Genomic DNA, 22344 nt, shown 5'->3' with positions numbered 1-22344 from the left:
CAGAGATGACCTTTGAGAAGAATTGTTAAAAACACTATTTTAGATGAATTACCCTGGAAGTACGACTAACAAGCAGGATAATTTTAAGGGGAAAATAGAAATTCAGCCTCCTGCATTCAGTTGTAAGGGACAAGAAACTGGTCGAGTGGTGGAGATGAGAGATAAGCCAGGAATGAAGTGAATAATTTGAAAGTCCCTTGCACAGACATAGCAGGATAATTATTTAAACCGTGAAGGCAGTAATTTAGGTCTAAAATGTCACCACCATCAAGTCTAAGTTTTATTGTAGTCTGTTAAGGAAGAGTTCTCTGGGGATTATGAATAACTGCTTCTTGAAATGGAAACTCTGCAAAAACAATTGACATTTCTATAATCCTTAAGGAATAGGACTTAGAGGAAAAATGACTATTCAGGTGGCTCTCTGAACATCAGTGTCTGAATAGCTAATATTCATCCTTGCTTTATGTCACCCTCATTAATCAGCTCCTATTAAAGATAATGCCATACCTGTAATTATATGGCATAGCATTATGTTAAATATTTAAGACTTTCATATTGCACCATCTCTTAGGTGTGGTGATATATTGCTCTGATTTAAATACATGTGTCAATTTTTCATAGATTTCATCTATATTCATGGCTCAAGGCCCCTTAGCAAATTAATAACCAAAAGAATGAACTCCTCTATTTGTAAGTCCATAGTCGGTTGCTTAGCATACTTCTCCACGCTTGTTTTATCTCTAAAAGTCCTATTCGGCTTTCTAAAAATACGCCTACCCTTTGTTTTCCAATTGCCCTGTTTCCCATGTTACATTTTTTCAATCTAATCACATGTGATTTCAAAATTGCATCACACTTGTAAACCGAGTCATCAAAATAGACGATAAGGAAAATAAACAATACACTATAAGGGAAGCCAGATTAAACCAAGTCCAAGATATTGCAATAAAATTTAACTTATTCCGCATTTTTAACATACAACAAAACTCATCTTTTTAAAAAAATACTCATCTTTATAAAGTTTCCAAGTGCTCACACGGCATTTCATTCATGACTCCTTACAACAACCTTATGAAAAAGAGTCAGCAGTGTCCTAATTATAAAATCAGGAAAACAGAGAAAGCAAGAACCCTTGGCCAAATTTCCATGACGAACAGCTGAATGGGGATTAAAATTCTGTGTTCACACACTTATAGTCCATTTTCTCCTGCATATTTTTTTGTGAAAATTCTGTTATCAGGTACCTGGCCTCCCCAAGGCCACTCACATCAATCATTAACCACCGTTAAATCAATAAACTCCTGCTGCTTCCACCCTAAGCCCAGCCTGCTCTTGGGAAAAGCAGCGTTGTCAGAATTTAGTGCCTGACACTGCTCTGAAGATGGCTGCCTCTCTGCAAAGGACCCCCTCCTTAGGAACTCCCAAAGTTCATTTCCTTTGCCCTGTCTTTTAAGTCAGACAAGCCCAAACATGCTCTTCTAATTTGATGAAAATCTATCCAGCTGTTTTCATTTGATGTAATGAAGAACAGGCAGAAACTTTATCCAAGTAGGTAATACTATCCTAGGTGCAAATTCTGTGGCAGTCAGTAATGCACGTTCTAATGCCGTAAACACTGCTTTGGGGCTTCCCTGGTGGCGCAGTGGTTAAGAATCTGCCTGCCAATGCAGGGGACACAGGTTTGAGCCCTGGCCCGGGAGGATCCCACATGCCGCGGAGCAGCTGGGCCTGTGCATCACAACTACTGAGCCTGCGCTCTACAGCCCGTGCTCTGCAACAAGAGAAGCCACGACAATGAGAAGCCCTCCCCCTGCAAGGAAGAGTAGCACCCCTTGCCGCAAACAGAGAAAGCCTGGGTACAGCAACGAAGACCCAACACAGCCAAAAATAAAAACAGATAAATAAATAAATTTATTTTTTTAAACTGCTTTGGTATGTGGTGCTGATTAGAAGGCTAGATTATTATTATATTATATATATATAATTTTATTTAAATATATATAATTTATATATATTATATGTTATATATTATATATATTATTTTTATATAAATAATATTATTATATTATTTTTCCACGGGTGGTCTTAGAACAAGATACTTGTTAAAATGCAGATTCTTAGGCCCCAACACAGACCTACCAAATCAGACTTAAGAGTGACGACACATTTAAACCAACAGCACTGTGATTCTTCTACAGCCGGAAGGAGGAAAGCCCCAGGTTGGACTAGGGCTTCTCACACTAGACTGCATGCTTCTGAGGACAGGAAGCAACTCCTATTCACCCTCACAGTCCCAGTATCCAGCTGAGGTGCTTAACAGTGTTCAGTGCTTGAACCCATATGAATTGATTGTGTTAATCAGATATGCAGTGTAAGTGTTCAAAAGCTTTCATGTTAGAATTAGTTCACGCAGAGTTACTTAGGAAGCAGTGTAAACACTTCTAAACACTTCATACTGATGTTTAGCTATGTCCTACTCTGGGTCCGTAGAGTACAGGGTTGAATGAGCCAAAGGCATGTCCTCTGCAAAACTCACATGCAGACCTTCTCCATCCCAACCTGAGGCTCAAAGAGTCTCCAGTCCCTCAGAGCATAAAAGTCCTGTGGTCATTTTAGGCAAAAATTCTCGCCTGGTCAAAAAGCCAATCTCCAAACTCACATTCAGTTAAAACTTCTCTCTTCCCCCAACTGGGACCTACCTCTGCTAGGAAAACTGCTGAGAATGGGATGCATGGGCCGTAGTCAGCTCCTTCTATGCCTCCTCCACTGTGCCCTCTGTTGCCTCTGGGTCCCCCAGGGACCAGGAGTGCTAGGAGGGAAAAGAGATAGGGAGAGTGAAATCTTCTTCCACTGGTGGAGTTGTAATCCAAAAGCAGGCCTCAGCACAGCAGACACACAATTACCAACACTTCTTCCTCACGGGGAACCCTCCTCCCCACCAAGGACCCTGATGTAGTCACCACTATAGATGGTACTGTTACCTAGTCCGAGCTCATACTGCTCGCCACAGGACAGGCCAGTAAACTGAGAGACGAGTTATTGCGGCAAGAAATAGCAACTTTCAGGGCTTCCCTGGTGGCGCAGTGGTTGAGAGTCCGCCTGCCGAAGCAGGGGACACGGGTTTGTGGCCCAGTCCGGGAGGATCCCACATGTCGCGGAGCGGCTGGGCCCGTGAGCCATGGCCGCTGAGCCTGCGCGTCCGGAGCCTGTGCTCCGCAACGGGAGAGGCCACAACAGTGAGACGCCCGCGTACAGCAAAAAAAAAAAAAAAAAAGAAATAGCAACTTCCAGAAAGCTGGCAGACCACGAAGATGGTGGGCTCATGTCCCAAAGAACCATCTTGCCTGAGTCAGAATTCAGGCTTCTTTTATACTAAAACGGGCAGGCGTAAAGTCAAGCATTTCCTGGTTCCCATCAGCCTTCGGAGGGGATGTGTTAATTTCTTCCTCCCTGCAGTCATTCACAGGTGGGCCTGGTCAGGATGTTTCCAGTGAGCTAAACAAAGGTATTTTAGCTTAGTGCTCATTACCTGGGAGGCAGAGTTCCCAGAAATTGGCCATTATGTATAATTTAAGCTTACAGGCAACATCCCTTTAGTGGTTAACTTGTAATAGAATACAAAGGTTCTTCCCTATTCTGGCCACAGATGCCATCCCCTCAGCTCTAGTGTCCCTACTGTCCACCTCCAGACTCTTGATGCTGGGTTCACCTTGCCCCTCCATGAGATTCTCTTTATTATGGTAAAGTTCCACTCCCTCTGTCATGGGTCCTCACCTGTTCACACCTTAGTTCCTGCACCCACGGGAGTCCAGCTCCTCCATCAGTGCCTTCTTGCTTCATTCTGCCAGCTCTTGTGAAAACAGGCACCAGTCCCTCCACCTGAAACTCTGAAGGCCCCCTGATTTGGCTTACTACGCTGGGGGAGACAGCTCCCCCATCCCCGAGGAAGACACACTGACAACTCTTTCTCCAAAGGATTCTCACTGTCCACCCCCATGATGATTCTCCCTCCTCTTCCCCCTCACCTGAAGCACAGGAGGGGTGAATACTGGCCACACCAGTTCCACGGTCTCTTAGCACATCCCACATAGGTGGTCCAACGTCTCACAAGGAAGTAGGGACATTTGTCACTGGTCGTAGTATCTGGGGAGACACAGCTAACATCCGGTTACATTAGTCAGTCTCTTAGTTACAAGTAAAAAGACTCAATTCATCTTAATGAGTGGAGGTTTGAGATAGGAATACTGGTGGAAATAAGGAACTCTAAAATACCATGGCAGCCCAAGGACAGACCTTGGCTCATGACAACTAGAATGCAGTTCGGAGTGTAGAACAGATCTAACGACCAGGAACTCGACAGAGCCAACACTCTGTTTCTGCTGCCATTTCTCCTTTTACTCCCACCCACATGCCAGCTCCCACTCCAAACATCGTTCCCTGGAACATGGTAAAATGGGAACAGGTGAGAGTTCCGTGGTCAAATACATCTGGGAAACACTGAGTTAACAGTGTTTAGACAAGTTTCTTGCTGTGGGATCTTCAGAATCTTTAAAATACTAAAGCACCTTGTGACTCTCCAAGAGGGGATATGCATGTGGTGTTTCCCAAATGCACTGGCCTAGGAAGTCCCATTCAAGGAACACCTGTTACCATGATGGCTGGGAGCTCTACATGCCCTTCCTCTACCTCTTGACTTCAGCTTATTTGTGGCTTTGAGGCCCCGTGGCATCTGCAGAAGGCCCTCTCCACGTATTTGCAGCTCCTACTCTCAAACCCACCGACTCTCTCTACATCTTGATCCTCTTAAAGACAAAGAAATTGCTTATTCCAGTGTGGTCACCATCTGGACAGTTTGGGCAGATGCTTGGCATTGAGTCATCTTAGAGGCCATTGACCCATCTGCAGCCTGACTCACCTTGGCCTGCGTGCCCACCCCTGACCAGGAGGGTGGAACGAAATATGACCTCCCACCCTGAGCAGGAGACTGTGAAGGGGACAACACCAATGGTGACCTATAAACACCACAGTCTCTGTAAGCCCTTTGTGACAGCCAGCCACTAACTGAAGGCGTATAACTGGGAGACTTAAGTCAAATAAACGTTTTTCATGTGCCTTGAGAGTCCCCCCCCAGCCTAGTGAATTATACTATGATCAAGATGGTACCAGGCTAGATACAAACTACTATATATAAAAAAACAGATGAACAACAAGGTCCTACTGTATAGCACAGGGAATTACATTCAATACCCTGTGATAAACCATAATGGAAATGAATATGAAAAAGAATATATATATATATATCTCAATCACTTTGCTATACATCAGAAACTAACACAACATTGTGAGTCAACTATACTTCAATTTTTTAAAAAAAAGACAGAAGGGAATATACTAGAAATACAGAGAATCTGTATTTGCGGAGAATTAGACTCCTCCAAATCTTGATTTCAAAATAAATAAATAAAAATAAAAAAGATAAAACCAGGCTCCATATTAATGCCTCTAAGTTTCTTCACTGCAGAGGTGAGCTACATTTTAAGTTCACAGAGCACTGAAACTGTGTGTGGGTGTGTGTGAACTCTGTAAGAGATAGAGTACATTTTAATTATATACAGTATATATGTTTAAGTATCTATGTAACATTGACTTCTTCCCTCAACCCACTATGTAGCTCAGAGTCAAGGGTAAATTGTTTCCATGCTTTTGTTTTTGATACTTATCCATATGCTTCATGTCTTTAACAGCTAGTGGCAAACCCATTGTAAATGATTTTTTAACTTAATCCAAAGTAAAGAATGGATGCAAAACTGCTTTGTAGGCTTCTGTTTTTACAAATGCTTATTGGCAACACTGAATTTAAAATGTCTGTAGGTGGGCTTTCATGTCCCTGGCATGAAGCTTATGCAGCCCTGTTCCAGTTAAATAACTCAGTCCTAATCTATTAGAACTGGGAAGCATAGTGAAGCTGGGATTATTTTGGAAAATCAAGAGAGAGGTTTTTTCCCAGTTTGTTGGTTTGTTTCTTGAGAGGAGGAGGAAAGTCACATTTGCTGAGCACAAGATACCGTGGGATGCCCCTTTCACATAAAAATATTATAATAATAATAACTCATCCCTCCTCATCTTCACCTCAGCAGTCACATTCAGCCCATGAGAGAAAAGTACTGGTTCTTTAAACTCATTCCACAGATTGGATCATAAAAATGCACCTTCAGGGATTCCCTGGTGGCGCAGTGGTTGGGAATCTGCCTGCCAATGCAGGGGACACGGGTTCGAGCGCTGGTCTGGGAGGATCCCACATGCCGCGGAGCAACTGGGCCCGTGAGCCACAACTACTGAGCCTGCGCGTCTGGAGCCTGTGCTCCGCAACAAGAGAGGCCACGATAGTGAGAGGCCTGCGCACCGCGATGAAGAGTGGCCACCGCTTGCCGCAACTAGAGAAAGCCCTTGCGCAGAAATGAAGCCCCAACACAGCCATAAATAAATAAATAATAAAAATAAAGGAATTCCCTTAAAAAAAAATGCACCTTCAACATTAGAAAAACATGAGTTGGCCAATGTGACTAAAAGTCAATTTTAAAAGTCATGTCCTCTTCCGGTTGCTCCTTCATAGGGCCATCTGTGAGCCATAATTAACATACAATGTCAAGACAGAGGACTTCCCAACCAGGAGAAGGTTAGTGCAGTACAAAGTGCATGGGCCTGGCCTCAGACAGACTAGCTCCATGACTCTGAGCCAGTGTGCTAAATTTTCTAAGCGTCAGCTTCCTCTTCTATAAAATGGTGAGTGTCATATGTAATGTTATGACAGAGGCTGTGTAATAAAGGACCTGCTCTGTGCCTAGAACATGGTAGTTTCCAATAACAGTGATGGTGTTTGTAGTGGAGGTGATAATACTAGAGATATCTCTTTGGTTGTCTTTTTTTTTTTTTTTGTCTACCCAACATGCCTTTCCTCCGTGTTCTAAAAACAACAGCCCCATTTCTTTGGGTAACTGCCCCCCGAGTTCTATGCGGTTCTGGATGAAGCCTCAATCAGAGTTCTCCACCCATCGACCATAGCAATGGGCTTCTGATCTTAGGCCTTTGTAGTAAGTGGTGTTCCCCTTCCTCCTGGACCCAGGGATTGAGGGGAGCAGGGGAGGGGGAGAGCAGGTAGGACAAATGAGTAAAGCAGAATGAATCAGAGTCTTTCCTCAGGAGTTTACAGAGAGATGTTGAGAGAGAGAAGCTCTCGGTCTTCTGGGGTGGCTGCAGCCATGCCGCCCTTCACCTCCTGCACACAGGGAACACATCTTGAAATAGAGAATGTGGCCAACACAGACAGTAGCAGAACAGAAAGAGAGAAAAATAATAATGATAATAATAACATTTGTATCCCTGGATCCAGCTCTACCCCTAGATTTACCAGTTAAATAAGTTAATAAATTCTCTTTTAGGCTTAAGCTAATTTGAATTGAGTTTCTACCCTTTGCATTAAAAGATTCCTGTCTAGTATAAATATACTATCTTTTGAAGTTGTTTTTGTTTTGCTTTGTTAGTTTTTTCTTTTCTTTTTTTTTTTGTTTTTTGTTTTGTTTTGTTTTCGCTTTCTGTTTGTTTTATGTACGAAGATCTAGCATTGTTTCTGGGGTAAGGTAGGTATGTTGGGTGACCCATTCCAGGAAGTTCACTTAGTCCCACTTAATGAAGCCGATATCCTTGGGGTACTATCAGAAACACTGGCAGCGCTTATGGAGGCGGCATTTTCGGATCAGACCAGCTGGCTTGAGCAGCCACTGCAAGAGGAGAACCCTGGCTGAATTTTCTCATATGGCTCCAGGAGAGCTGCCCGTGACCCATCTTGTTTTCTCAGGTGCAATGAGACAAAAGGCTAACTATACTTTTTAAAAAAGGAAGAAAGAAAGAAAAAGAGGAAGAGGACAAGAGAGCACAGAAGCAATACCCAGAGGCACCCTCACACACTCATTTCAGCACAGAAAACGGAAGCCCGCAGGGTCTGCATCACTGCTGCACCGCAGTGAGCAAAGGCTGGAGCAGCACAGCCACTAAATCAGAAGCAGGCGACCTGCTGGGGTACACAGAACACCACGTGGCATCACTGTGATTTCCTGCCCATAGCTTAGTCAGTGGAGGGAGCAAGGTGAACCTCGACCCTGTTTTCCCGGCCACAGGTGTCCCCCTGCCCCACCCCAAGATAGGGAGACAGAGGCCAGCAAAGCTGGAGGAGTTCATAGGGACCATGTTATGGTGGCCTCACTGTGAAATATAAAGGATCTTGGATTTTCTCCAGGAAGCCATGGGAGCCATTGAAAGCCTTTTTAAGAAGGAGAATGACATTTTTGTGTCTTTGAAAGCTTTCCCTGGACTCAGAATGGCGCCTGGATTGGAGAAGGACAAAGCTGGAAACAGGGCGACCTATGGAAAGCTTTAGCAGCAATCAAGTGAGTACCTGAATAAAGACAAGCCAGCAGCGACAGAGAGTAGAGAACGTATATTTAGCGGGTGAAATCTACAAGACTTCATGATTGCTTGTATGGGGTAAGGTAGGGGCATGCAGGTAGAAAGAAGGAAGGAACCCAAACCATATAGTCACCAACTGACTTCAGAGATCCAGAAAGAAGGTCTGGCGCTAGGTGTGAAGGAAGGGAAGGCATTCATGCTGGCCGTGCTCAGCTGGAGAATCCACGGGGATATGCAGGCAATGATGTCCAGTAGGAAATCAGGTGATCTGAGTCGCTGCTTCTGTGATCATGGACATGTTACTTAACTTTATAGAGCCTCAGTCTCCTTATTTATCAAGTGGTAATAATCTTCCCTAAGCAGAAATTTTAAGTAATTTGTCCAAGTCAGCCCAGCATAAAACATCACCCTTAGAGAGGAAGAATTGATAGAAAATCCTACCTACTCTGAGGGTGAGATTCCTAGGAGGTCGCTGGTCCTGGGCTCCCCCAGTCATGCCCCAACTCCTGCCTCATCCTAGGGAAGCCCAAAGGCTTGAGTAGCTCAGGCTTTGTCCCGAGGGATACTCTTCGTTGCGGTGCACGGGCTTCTCATTGTGGCGGCTTCTCTTGCTGTGGAGCACGGACTCTAGGCGTGCGGGCTTCAGTAGTTGTGGCACGTGGGCTCAGTAGTTGTGGCACACGGGCTCTAGAGCGCAGGCTCAGTAGTTGTGGTGCATGGGCTTAGTCGCTCCACGGCATGTGGCATCTTCCCGGACCAGGGCTCGAACCTGTGTCCCCTGCACTGGCAGGTGGAATCTTAACCACCGCGCCACCAGGGAAGTCCCTGTAACTCAGTCTTTTTAAGGGTTTGGACCCGCCTTTGGGTCTTTGAGTCTATTGTTCTTTCTCACTGGAGCATCCTTCTTACACTGGTTTGCCTATGGAAATCCTTTGCATTCTTTGAGACTTATTTCCTATCACCAGCCCTGTGATGTTTTATCTGCCTCATCTCCCTGGAACAAATCTTTCTCCCTTTAAGTCACCAGATTGTCCCTTACGTCGCTGAAGTCTGTAGGCCTTACCTATCATGCTAGTTGACACAACTTGCAACAGTCTGAATTTAGACACCATTGAGGTGTGTGCCAGTTACTAAGCTCTAGTCTCTCAGCTCCAAACCCATCTTTCTATGCTGTGCCTTGTGGTGCTGGAACTAGGCGTCTGCAAAACACGTTTCTGCCTGGCCAGCAGTCTCCCTGTCAGGTTCCACTCTGATCAAGGGAGACTGGGAGGTTGGAGAGAGAGAAGGGACTCCTGTCTGCTCACAAGTACTGTGAGCGTCACACCAGCAATGTGTCTGCCTCCACCCCCATGGAAGTATTTAAATCCAGTTTGCAGTTTTTCCAACATGTGTAACACTAGCCTCATCCCAGCTGCTGTCTCCTTCCTAGTGGTCCGGTTCTCAAGCCCACAGGGATCCTTCTCCAAGCTCAGAGATGCTGGTCCCTGAGGCCTGAGCTCCACCCACAGGCCCCGCCTCCCAGTGTCTAAATTTTAGTAATGCTAGTCTTTGCTGCCCAAACCCTGTGAGTGGTAGTTGCTTCCTGCAATTGCTGTCTCTGTGATGCGTTGGTGCTCTTTTCTTGCCTTTTCACTTACTTAGTTAACAACTTTATATCTAGTTAACAGTGTATATATTAAATTCTCTTTGTCCAAACAATTGTTATGGTTTATGACTTGACAATGACGGTACAAGGTGCTTTTAATGTAAGCATAGAATTGGCTTGGATCCATATGTTTTATCGGATCAATGAGTCATTTTTGCCTGGGGCGGGGGGTCCCAGCCCCTAAGTATCTGGCCTTTAATGTGATTCTGTAACCCAACCCCTAAATGCCTGTCTACCTTGATATAGTAATTAGGTTGCCTAGGCTACCAGCACAAATTCTTTCCAGAGTCTGAACCCCAGAGCAGGCCCCATTCAAGGAGAGCCCAGTGGAATAGCCTAAGGCAATGGGACATGCACCTGCCTCTTGCCTTCCTAGACTCTGTGGGGAAGAAAGGGGAGAGCCCCTAGGCAGAAGGGCAAGGGTGCATATAGGGTTAGGTTCCAACCATACCAACAGTAGAGAGGGGAGGGTGGCGACATCCTAGTGGACCATGGATACTAGACAAAGGCCGGTTATTTCTTATCCTACCTTTCTGCCTAGGGACCTTCCCCTTCCCTCCCCACTGAGTCTAGGAAGGCAAGAGGCAGCAGAAAAGTTTACTTGTGTTTTACTTGTACCCTACGTAATTGTGTCTCATTAAAAATGTCCTTTCATTTGGAGGAAAAAAACTAATCTGTTTCCAGTTCCACCTCCAGAGCCAACCAATTAGTCCTGAACTAGCTGAACACAAATGGTGACCAGAACATAGTGCCTATCCCCAAGGAGCTTCAGTCCACTGGGAAAGGCGACAATAGGTTTGGGGGGAGGGGTTCTTTTTTTTTTTTGAGAAATCTTTTAGCACTTTTTTAAAAATATTTACTTACTTATTTATTTATTTAGGCTGCGCTGGGTCTTAGTTGCAGCATGCGGACTTCTTAGTTGCAGCGTGCAGACTCTTAGTTGCGGCATGCAGGATCTAATTCCCTGACCAGGGATCGAACTCGGGCCCCCAGCATTGGGAGCACAGAGTCTTACCCAATGGACCACCAGGGAAGTCCCCAGACAATAGGTTTTTAATTAGAATACAGGTTCGGATGCATGAAGCAGAGACCCCAAATTGCAGTGAGTTAAATAAGATTTCTCTCTCTCTCATGAAACAGCCCAGATAAAGGTGTAGGGCTGACAGATCTGCTCTATTCCATGGGGTTGTCCAGGGACCAAGGCTCTTTCTACCTTGTTGCACTACCATCCTTTGAGGGTTGCCATTGTCCACAAGCTCTAAGATGACCTGCTGTCATGTTTACATTCTACTCAGCACAGTAAAAGAGAGAAAAAGAAAGGGCATGCCCTTCTTTCTGGAAGCTATACACATTACTTTCCCTCACATCCCAAATGACCAGAATAGAGTCATATGGCCACAACTAGCTGCAAAGGGTACAGGGAAATGTAGCCTTTATTCTCAGGGTAACCATGCACCCAGCTAAAAACTAGAAATTCTGTCTGTACTTGAACCGGCTTGCAAGGCAGAAATAGAGACACAGATGTAGAGAACAAACATATGGACGCCAAGGTGTGAAAGCGGGGGGGGGGGATGAATTGGGAGACTGGAATTGACATATATACACTAATATGTATAAAATAGATAACTAATTTTTAAAAAAGAAAAAAAAGGAATTCTATCTGTACAGAAGAAAGAGAAAATGGATATTGAGGGGAACTAGCGGTCTGTGTCATAACAGACAATTATAATAATGTGGAAGGTGGGGTATACTGAAGAAAGGGCCTGAGAAAGCTTGAAGGAGTCTTCATTTTCCTGTGCCCAAGAAATGCTTAACACACTTTTATTTAATAAATCTGGACAAACACAAAAGCAAATAGGAGTTCAGATGCAAATTGAACTGAAATCAAATACTACCCAGCAAAAGCCAGTGGAAAAAATATATAAACTGTATCATTGTGGCAGGGCTGAACATCAGGATATAAGATCTTCTCTTCTTGCCCCAGCTACTTTCTTGTTTTACTGATAATAGTAAATCCAGTATTACCCATGATTCAATGTTTTAAAGAACATGCCAACAGGCTTTCACTTCAGACAAGCCAGAAGCACACAGAGCTTGACTCTGAGTGCTCCTCAAATTCGTATGTGATGACGTCTTTAAACAAGAGGGATCCAGATTATCACATCCTCATTATTACTAATGACTAAGGTATCTTTCAATCCTGGGACATACAGAAAAATTAGTTTTGGTTTCTCCTAACACAGGGTTTTGCTACTGCCTAGGGTGTTGGTCAATGATGCCTGAAGGATGAGACAGTTTGAAGTATTCCAGAGGGTCACCAATAACAGATATTTCTTTTTCTCTCAAATTCATTAAAAGGGAAACCAAATGTCTTGGCTAAGGAAAGAGCTGACCTACTACTAAATTTATAGAAGAAAACACCTCTTGGTCAACCCAGAGCTCCTTGAATCAAAAGGGAAGTGCAAGGCCACTGCTTTTGTAGATAACAAATCGGTTCAGTCAAGGAAAGACTGTAGATCTGACAAGGGAAAAATGGCATGCTCAAGAGAAGATGAATTTTTACCATATTTCATTATAAAAAACCACAGTGAAAGAAAAATGACTTCATCGGTCCCATTCTAGGAGCCCTGGCAATGCTAAGGATAAAAGGAGAAAGCCTCTGGAACTGGCTTCCTGTCATACAGGTTGCATCCATCAATTCAGGGCAGCTTCAGAGAGGCACATGCAATCACCGCTGACAGTGGATAAATCACAATTATCAAGACCTTATTAGCTATTGCCCTAGAGTTAAAGAGGGTCATTTGCCTCTATCGGGTAGCAATCGATTGCTTTGTATGGGTTACAACTTATAAAGCCAAGGTCAAGGTATGGTGATGGAAAATTAGGTTAGATATCATAAATCCTCCAGCGCCAATCCTTCTTATCTGAACGAGAGTGCTATAAACTATTAACTCTGAAGACAAGTTTGTGGGAAATGTAACAGAATCCAAAATCATAGCAAACTTTCTGATGGATGATACACTACACCAGAAAAACCTAGAAAGACTGACCTTTCTTCACTTGATAAGAAGAAAAGAAAATTGAATTCACCCTGCTTCGATGCGCATGGTTAATTCTTCAGACCAGTAAGTACTCATCAAAAAGAGGAGGGGGAGGGGAGGGAGACACCTTATAGAGAGAATACTCACTTATTTCCCCTCTTCACCCCTTGCTATGATCCAAGAGAACCCATGCCCTAAATGAATGGCTCACAAGTAGCAGATACCACGAGGTAGGCACTGATGAAAGTGAGGGGATGATTCTATCACAGGGTCTTTTTGTCTCTGTACCTAATCACCAAGAAGCAAACTACCAAAAAAAAAAAAAAACAGAAACAAGATATAATTCTCAACTACCCAAATAAAAGATGTAACTTTTTAGATTGTTAGAAAATATTAACAATATTTAACAATCAGTAAACTGAGGTAAAAGCTATTAATATATGCTGTTATGTATACCATTCTTCCAAGACTTTTGAATTACTGAAAATATTCCAATTTAAAAGTTGAAAAAATCTTGTCATAGTTGGTACTAAAGTAAAAGCTGCTGTGATTTAATTCTAAAAATAATTTTATGTGCTCCTCGTTTTCCTGTTTTTTATATAGCTTTTTACTTTTGCCTTTCTTACATCTTTTTACTTTTATACCTAGAATTGTACCAAACAGAAATATTTATAAATCAGCGTTTTCATACTGATCGTAACAAATATTCAATCAGTGAACCTACCTGTGTCCTTGTTTGGCAAATTTTTTGGGGGGTTATTTTTCGGCTGCATCGGGTCTTAGTTGCGGCATGCAGGGTCTTCGCTGAGGCATGTGGGATCTTTCGTTGCAGCATGCAGGCTCTCTCATTGAGGTGCAAGAGCTTAGTTGACACACTGCATGCGGGATCTTAGTTCCCTGACCAGGGACTGAACCCACGTCCCCTGCGCTGGAAGGCAGATTCTTTACCACTGGACCACCAGGGAAGTTCCTTGTTTGGTAAGTTTAAAAAACACTGAAGAAGATAAGACACAAAGGCAAAAATTAACATCATCTCCGATGACTGTCTTTAACATAGTTGAATCAAGCAAGAAAAAAATGAATCAATTTTCTAAACTTTTACACAGCTGAAAAAGCATAAAGTTTTATTAAGCCCATGAGAAATGACAGATATAAAAGCATAAAGTTGGGCTTCCCTGGTGGCGCAGTGGTTGAGAGTCCGCCTGCCGATGCAGGGGACACGTGTTCGTGCCCCGGTCCGGGAAGATCCCACAGGCCACGGAGCGGCTGGGCCCGTGAGCCATGGCCGCTGAGCCTGCACGTCCAGAGCCTGTGCTCCGCAATGGGTGAGGCCACAACAGTGAGAGGGCCGCGAACAGCAAAAAAAAAAAAAAAAAAAAAAAAGCAAAAAGTTTCATTAAGTCCATGAGAAATGACAGGTATTTTTCAAATGACTCTTGTTTAGAAATATCAGAAGTTAGAGATTGTCCTTAAAAACAGTAAGCAGGTCTAGAGGTGGAGTCAAGACGGTGGTGTGGGAAGACACCAAGTTAGCCTCTCCCCCCAACTAGGGTGCCTTTTGGCCGCTGGTGGGGGACTCTGACCCCCAAGGAGATGGAAGGAACCCCACAATGAACTGGTAGGACGTAGGGGGACTGAGGGGGGAGGAGAAGTGGAGGCCAGACAGGATCTGTGCCCCTGAGGCTGGGGAGATCAGGAGACTCAGGTGGGAGGGACTCTCTGGGAGGGACTCTCCAGAAAGAGTGGGAGACGAGCAGAGGGCAATTGCCTGGCCCACTCAGGCCAGGGAGCCTGCTGAGCTCCCAAGCTGGTACCCCCCTTCAGAGCCCCATCCAGGCTGCGTGGGTCCTGGGGGCATAGGAGGGTAGGCAGGGGGATCAGGAGAGGCAGGCGGGAGGGGCCCTCCAGGAGGAGCGGCAGAGGAGTGGAGGGTTATTGCCCCGCCCACTCAGACACGGGGAGCCTGCTGAGCTCCATGATGAGGTCCCCTGCCCTCTGAGACCAGGGGTGAGGGCACGCCTGGGCCCCTTCTGTTCCTTGAGCCTAAGCCCCACCCTCCACAGCCTCCAGGGCCTTTTCCAGCCCTGTGGGTCCTGAGCATTGGCCCCGCCCACTACCCAAACCTCACCCTTGCTTAGGCCCTGCCCCCCACAGCCAAGGCCCTTCCTCCCCCTTTTTTGTTTTTTCTTTTAGCTCCTCCTCTTTTTTACTACCATGGTACTGATGTACCTTCCGGTCATTGATTCATCTATATTTTTATTTTTATATTCATCCTAACATATCTGTTAGTTTCCTAGTCTAATTTTATTTTTTACTTTGTTATTTTTCTTTTTTTTTCCTTGCCGCCCCACATGGCTTGCAGGATCTTGGTTCACGAGCCTGGGGTCATGCTGAAGCTTTTGTGGTGGGAGCTCCAAGTTGGAACCACTGGACTAACAGAGAACCTCAGACCCCAGGGAATATTCATCGGAGTGAGGTCTCACAGAGTTCCTCATCTCAACACCAAGATCCAGCTCTACCGAACAGCCTACAAACTCCAGTGTTGGAAGCCTCAGGCCAAACAACCAGTAAGACAGGAACACAATCCCACTCATTAAAAAAATTTAAAAAAAGAGACGGCAAAAAAATATGTGACAGATGAAGGAGCAAGGTAAAAACCTACAAGACCAAATAAATGAACAGGAAATAGGCAATCTACCTGAAAAAGAATTCAGAGTAATGAAAGTAAAGATGATCCAGAATCTCGGAAATAGAATGGAGGAACAGATTGAGATAATACAAGAAATGTTTAACAAAGATCTAGAAGAACTAAAGAACAAGCAAACAGATGAACAACACGATAACTGAAATAAAAAATACACTAGAATGAATCAATAACAGAAAAACAGAGGCAGACTGGAAGACAAAATGGTGGAAATAACTGCAAAGAAACAGAATAAAGAAAAAGAATGAAAACAATTGAAGACAATCTCAGAGACCTCTGGGACAACACTAAACACATCAACATTCGAACTATAGGGGTCCCAGAAGAAGAAGAGAAAAAGAAAGGGTCTGAGAAAATATTTGAAGAGATTATAGTTGAAAACTTCCCTAACATGGGAAAGGAAATAGTCACCCAAGTCCAGGAAGCACAGAGAGTCCCATACAGGATAAACCATAGGAAACACACACCAAGACACATAGTAATCAAATGAACAAAAAATGAATTCAAAGAAGAATACTAAAAGCAGCAAGGGAAAAACAAAAAATAACATACAAAGGAATCCCCATAAGCTTATCAGCTGATTTTTCTGCAGAAACTCTGCAGGCCAGAAGGGAGTGGCAGGATATACTTAAAGTGATGAAAGAGAAGAACCTACAACCAAGATTACTCTACCCAGCAAGGATCTCATTCAGATTTGGGGAGAAATCAAAAGCTTTTCAGACAAGCAAAAGCTGAGAGAATTGAGCGCCACCAAACCAGCTTTACGACAAATGCTAAAGAAACTTCTCTAGGCAGGAAACACAAAAGAAGAAAAAGACCCAGAAAAACAAACCCAAAACAATTAAGAAAATGGTAATAGGAACATATATATCAATAATAAACTTAATGTAAATGGATTAAATGCCCCAATCAAAAGACACAGACTGGCTGAATGGATACAAACCCCAGACCCATATATATGCTGTCTACAAGAGACCCACTTCAGACCTAGGGACACATACAGACTGAAAGTGAAGGAATGGAAAAAAGATATTCCATGCAAACGGAAATCAAAAGAAAGCTGGGGTAGCAATACTCGCATCAGATAAAATAGACTTTAAAATAAAGACTGTTACAAGATATAAGGAGGAACACTACATAATGATCAAAGGATCAATCCAAGAAGATATAACAATTATCAATGTTTAAGCACCCAACATAGGAGCACATCAATACATAAGGCAAATGCTAACAACCATGAAAGAAGAAATTGACAGTAACACAATAATAGTAGGGGACTTTAACACCCCACTTACACCAATGGACAGATCACCCAAACAGAAAATAAATAAACAAACACAAGATTTAAATGATACAATAGACCAGATAGATCTAATTGATATTTATAGAACACTCCACCCTAAAGTGGCAGAATACACTTTCTTCTCAAGTGCACATGGAACATTCGCCAGGATATATCACATCATGGGTCACAAATCAAGCCTTCGAAAATTTAAGAAAACTGAAATCATATCAAGCATCTTTTCTGACCATAACGCTATGAGACTGGAAAGCAATTACAGGAAAAAAACTGTAAAAAACAAAAATACATGGAGGCTAAACAGTGTGCTATTAAATAACCAAGAGATCACTGAAGAAATCAAAGAATAAATTATAAAAATACATAGAAAAGGGCTTCCCTGGTGGCGCAGTGGTTGAGAGTCCACCTGCCGTTGCAGGGGACACGGGTTCGTGCCCCAGTCCAGGAAGATCCCACATGCCACAGAGAGGCTAGGCCCGTGGGCCATGGGCACTGAGCCAGCGCATCTGGAGCCTGTGCTCCTCAATGGGGAAGGCCGCAACAGCGAGAAGCCCGCGTACCGCTAAAAAAAAAAAAAAGAAAGAAAAAAATGACAATGAAAACAAGATGACCCAAAACCTATGGGATGCAGCAAAAGCAGTCTAAGAGGGAAGTTTATAGCAATTCAACCTCACCTCAAGAAACAAGAAAAATCTCAAATAATCTAATCCTACACTTAAAACAACTAGAGAAAGAAGAACTAAGGAAACCCAAAGTCAGTAGAAGGAAAGAAATCATAAAGATCAGAGCAGAAATAAATGAAACAGAAACAAAGAAAACAATAGCAAAGATCAATAAAACTAAAAGCTGGTTCTTTGAGAAGATAAACAAAATTGATAAACCCTTAGCAAGACTGATAAAAAAAAAGGGAGAAGACACAAATCAATAAAATTAGAAATGAAAAAGGAGAACTCACAACTGACACTGCAGAAATACGAAGGACTATAAGAGACTAGTACAAACAACTATACGGCAATAAAATGGATAACCATGAAGAAATGAAAAAATTCTTGGAAAGGTACAATTTTCCAAGACTGAACCAGGAAGAATTAGAAAATATAAACAAACCTATCATAAGTAATGAAACTGAAACTGTGATTTAAAATCTTCCAACAAATAAAAGTCCAGGACCAGATGGCTTCACAGGCAAATTCTATCAAACATTTACAAAAGAGCTAACACCAATCCCTCTCAAATTCTTCCAAAAAACTGCAGAGGGAGAAACACTCCCTAAGTCATTCTACAAAGCCACCATCAACCTGATACCAAAACCAGAAAAAAAGATCACAAAAAAAGAAACTTATAGATCAATATCACTGATGAACATAGATACAAAAATCCTCAACAAAATACTAGCAAACAGAATCCAACAGCACATTAAAAGGATCATACACCATGATCAAGTGGGATTTATCCCAGGGACGCAAAAATTCTTCAATATACAAAAATCAATCAATGTGATACACCACATCAAAAAATTAAGGAATAGAAACCACACGATCATCTCATTAGATGCAGAAAAAGCTTTTGACAAAATTCAACACCCATTTATGATAAAACCTCTCCAGAGAATGGGCAGAGAGGGAACCTACCTCAACATAATAAAGGCCATATATGACAAACCCACAGCAAGCATCATACTCAATGGTGAAAAACTGAAAGCATTTCCACTAAGATCAGGAACAAGACAAGGATGTCCACTCTCGCCACTCTTATTCAACATAGTTTTGGAAGTCCTAGCCCCAGCAATTAGAGAAGAATATGTAATAAAAGGAATACAAATTGTAAAAGAAGGAGTAAAACTGTCACTGTTTGCTGATGACATGATACTATACATAGAAAATCCGAAAGATAACACCAGAAAACTGCTAGAACTAAGCAATGAATTTGGTAAGGTTGCAGGATACAAAATTAATGCAGAGAAATCTCTGAAATTCCTATACACCACCAACAAAAAATCAGAAAGAGAAATTAAGGAAACACTCCCATTTACCACTGCAACAAAAAGAATAAAATACCTAGGAATGAGCCTGCCTAAGGAGGCAAAAGACCTATACTCAGAAAACTATAAAATACTGATGAAAGAAATCAAAGATGACATAAACAGGTGGAGACATATACCATGTTCTTGGATTGGAAGAATCAATAATGTGAAAATGACTATACTACGCAAAGCAATCGACAGATTCAATGCAATCCCTATCAAACTACCAATGGAATTCTTCACAGAATTAGAACAAAAAGTTTTACAATTCGTATGGAAACACAAAAGACCCCGAATAGCCAAAGCAATCTTGAGAAAGCAAAACGGAGTTGGAGGAATCAGGCTTCCCGACTTCAAACTATACCACAAAGCTACAGTAACCAAGACAGTATGGTACTGGCACAAAAACAGAAATATAGATCAATGGTACAGGATAGAAAGCCCAGAGATAAACCCACGCACCTATGGTCAACTAATCTATGACAAAGTAGGCAAGGATATACAATGGAGAAAAGACAGCCTCTTCAATAAGTGGTGCTGGGAAAACTGGACAGCTACATGTAAAAGAATGAAATTAGAACACTCCCTAACACCATACACAAAAATAAACTCCAAATGGATTAAAGACCTAAATGTAAGACCAGATACTATAAAACTCTTAGAGGAAAACGTAGGAAAAATATTCTTTGACATAAACCACAGCTAGATCTTTTTTGACCCACCTCCTAGAGTAATGGAAATAAAAACAAAAATAAACAAATGGGACTTAATTAAACTTAAAAGCTTTTGCACAGCAAAGGAAACCATAAACAAGACAAAAAGACAACCCTCAGATTGGGAGGAAATATTTGCAAATGAAATAACTGACAAAGGATTAATCTCCAAAATATACAAACAGCTCATGGAACTCAATATCAAAATAACAAACAATGCAGTTTAAAAATGGGCAGTCAAAGCAATCTTGAGAACGAAAAACGGAGCTGGAGGAATCAGGCTCCCTGACTTCAGACTACACTACAAAGCTACAGTAATCAAGACAGTATGGTACTGGCACAAAAGCAGAAATATAGATCAATGGAACAGGATAGAAAGCCCAGAGATAAACCCATGCACATATGGTCACCTTATCTTTGATAAAGGAGGCAGCAATGTACAGTGCAGAAAGGACAGCCTCTTCAATAAGTGCTGCTGGGAAAACTGGACAGGTACATGTAAAAGTATGAGATTAGATCACTCCCTAACACCATACACAAAAATAAGCTCAAAATGGATTAAAGACCTAAATGTAAGGCCAGACACTATCAAACTCTTAGAGGAAAACATAGGCAGAACACTCTATGACATAAATCACAGAAAGATCCTGTTTGACCCACCTCCTAGAGAAATGGAAATAAAAACAAAAATAAACAAATGGGACCTAATGAAACTTCAAAGCTTTTGCACAGCAAAGGAAACCATAAACAAGACCAAAAGACAACCCTCAGAATGGGAGAAAATATTTGCAAATGAAGCAACTGACAAAGGATTAATCTCCAAAATTTACAAGCAGCTCATGCAGCTCAATAACAAAAAAACAAACAACCCAATCCAAAAATGGGCAGAAGACCTAAATAGACATTTCTGCAAAGAAGATATACAGACTGCCAACAAACACATGAAAGAATGCTCAACATCATTAATCATTAGAGAAATGCAAATCAAAACTACAATGAGATATCATCTCACACCAGTCAGAATGGCCATCATCAAAAAATCTAGAAACAATAAATGCTGGAGAGGGTGTGGAGAAAAGGGAACACTCTTGCACTGCTGGTGGGAATGTGAATTGGTTCAGCCACTATGGAGAACAGTATGGAGGTTCCTTAAAAATCTACAAATAGAACTACCATATGACCCAGCAATCCCACTACTGGGCATATACCCTGAGAAAACCAAAATTCAAAAAGAGTCATGTACCAAAATGTTCATTGCAGCTCTATTTACAATAGCCCAGAGATGGAAACAACCTAAGTGCCCATCATCGGATGAATGGATAAAGATGTGGCACATATATACAATGGAATATTACTCAGCCATAAAAAGAAACAAAATTGAGCTATTTGTAATGAGGTGGATAGACCTAGAGTCTGTCATACAGAGTGAAGTAAGTCAGAAAGAAAAAGACAAATACCGTATGCTAACACATATATATGGAATTTAAGAAAAAAAAATGTCATGAAGAACCTAGGGGTAAGACAGGAATAAAGACACAGACCTACTGGAGAACGGACTTGAGGATATGGGGAGGGGGAAGGGTGAGCTGTGACAGGGCGAGAGAGAGTCATGGACATATACACACTAACAAACGTAGTAAGGTAGATAGCTAGTGGGAAGCAGCCGCATGGCACAGGGATATTGGCTCGGTGCTTTGTGACAGCCTGGAGGGGTGGGATAGGGAGGTTGGGAGGGAGGGAGACGCAAGAGGGAAGACATATGGGAACATATGTATATGTATAACTGATTCACTTTGTTATAAAGCAGAAACTAACACACCATTGTAAAGCAATTATACCCCAATAAAGATGTTAAAATAAATAAATAAATGAGCAGAATACCTAAATAGACATTTCACCAAGGAAGACATACAGATGGCCAAGAGGCACATGAAAAGATGCTCAACACCACTAATTATCAGAGAAATGCAAATCAAAACTACAACGAGGTATCACCTCACACTGGTCAGAATGACCATTATCAAAAAATCTAGAAACAATAAATGCTGGAAAGGGTGTGGTGAAAAGGGAACCCTCCTACACTGTTGGTGGGAATGTACATTGATACAGCTACTATGGAGAACAGTACGGATGTGCCTTAAAAAACTACAAATAGAACTACCATATGACCCAGCAATCCCACTACTGGGCATATACCCTGAGAAAACCATAATTCAAAAAGAATCATGTACCACAATGTTCACTGCAGCACTATTTACAACAGCCAGGACATAGAAGCAACCTAAGCATCCATTGACAGATGAAGGTATACAGAAGATGTGGCACATATATACAATGGAATATTACTCAGCCATAAAAAGAAATGAAATTGAGTTATTTGTAGTGAGGTGGATGGACCTAGAATCTGTCATACAGAGTGAAGTAAGTCAGAAAGAGAAAAACAAATACCATATGC

At 42.4% G+C, this 22344-nt stretch overlaps 1 long non-coding RNA gene and 1 pseudogene across 2 annotated transcripts; both read right to left on the bottom strand.

Moving 5' to 3' along the window:
- Positions 1 to 2655: 2655 nt before the first annotated feature.
- LOC132420350 (uncharacterized) lies at positions 2656 to 14133 on the bottom strand. 2 transcript variants are annotated; one of them, XR_009518360.1, is made up of 3 exons: positions 13874 to 14133; positions 4026 to 4157; positions 2656 to 2809 (listed from the first exon to the last, which is right to left on the bottom strand). It is a non-coding gene; the product is annotated as an uncharacterized lncRNA (long non-coding RNA). The 2 variants fall into 2 exon arrangements; XR_009518359.1 differs by lacking the exon at positions 2656 to 2809 and adding an exon at positions 3540 to 3887.
- LOC132419581 (small ribosomal subunit protein uS14-like) lies at positions 7674 to 7935 on the bottom strand (annotated as a pseudogene).
- Positions 14134 to 22344: the final 8211 nt, after the last annotated feature.

This window comes from Delphinus delphis, chromosome 2 (assembly GCF_949987515.2).
Source record: "Delphinus delphis chromosome 2, mDelDel1.2, whole genome shotgun sequence".
In the NCBI taxonomy this organism is placed as follows: Eukaryota; Metazoa; Chordata; class Mammalia; order Artiodactyla; family Delphinidae; genus Delphinus; species Delphinus delphis.
This window is presented reverse-complemented; position numbering and strand designations above follow the sequence as displayed.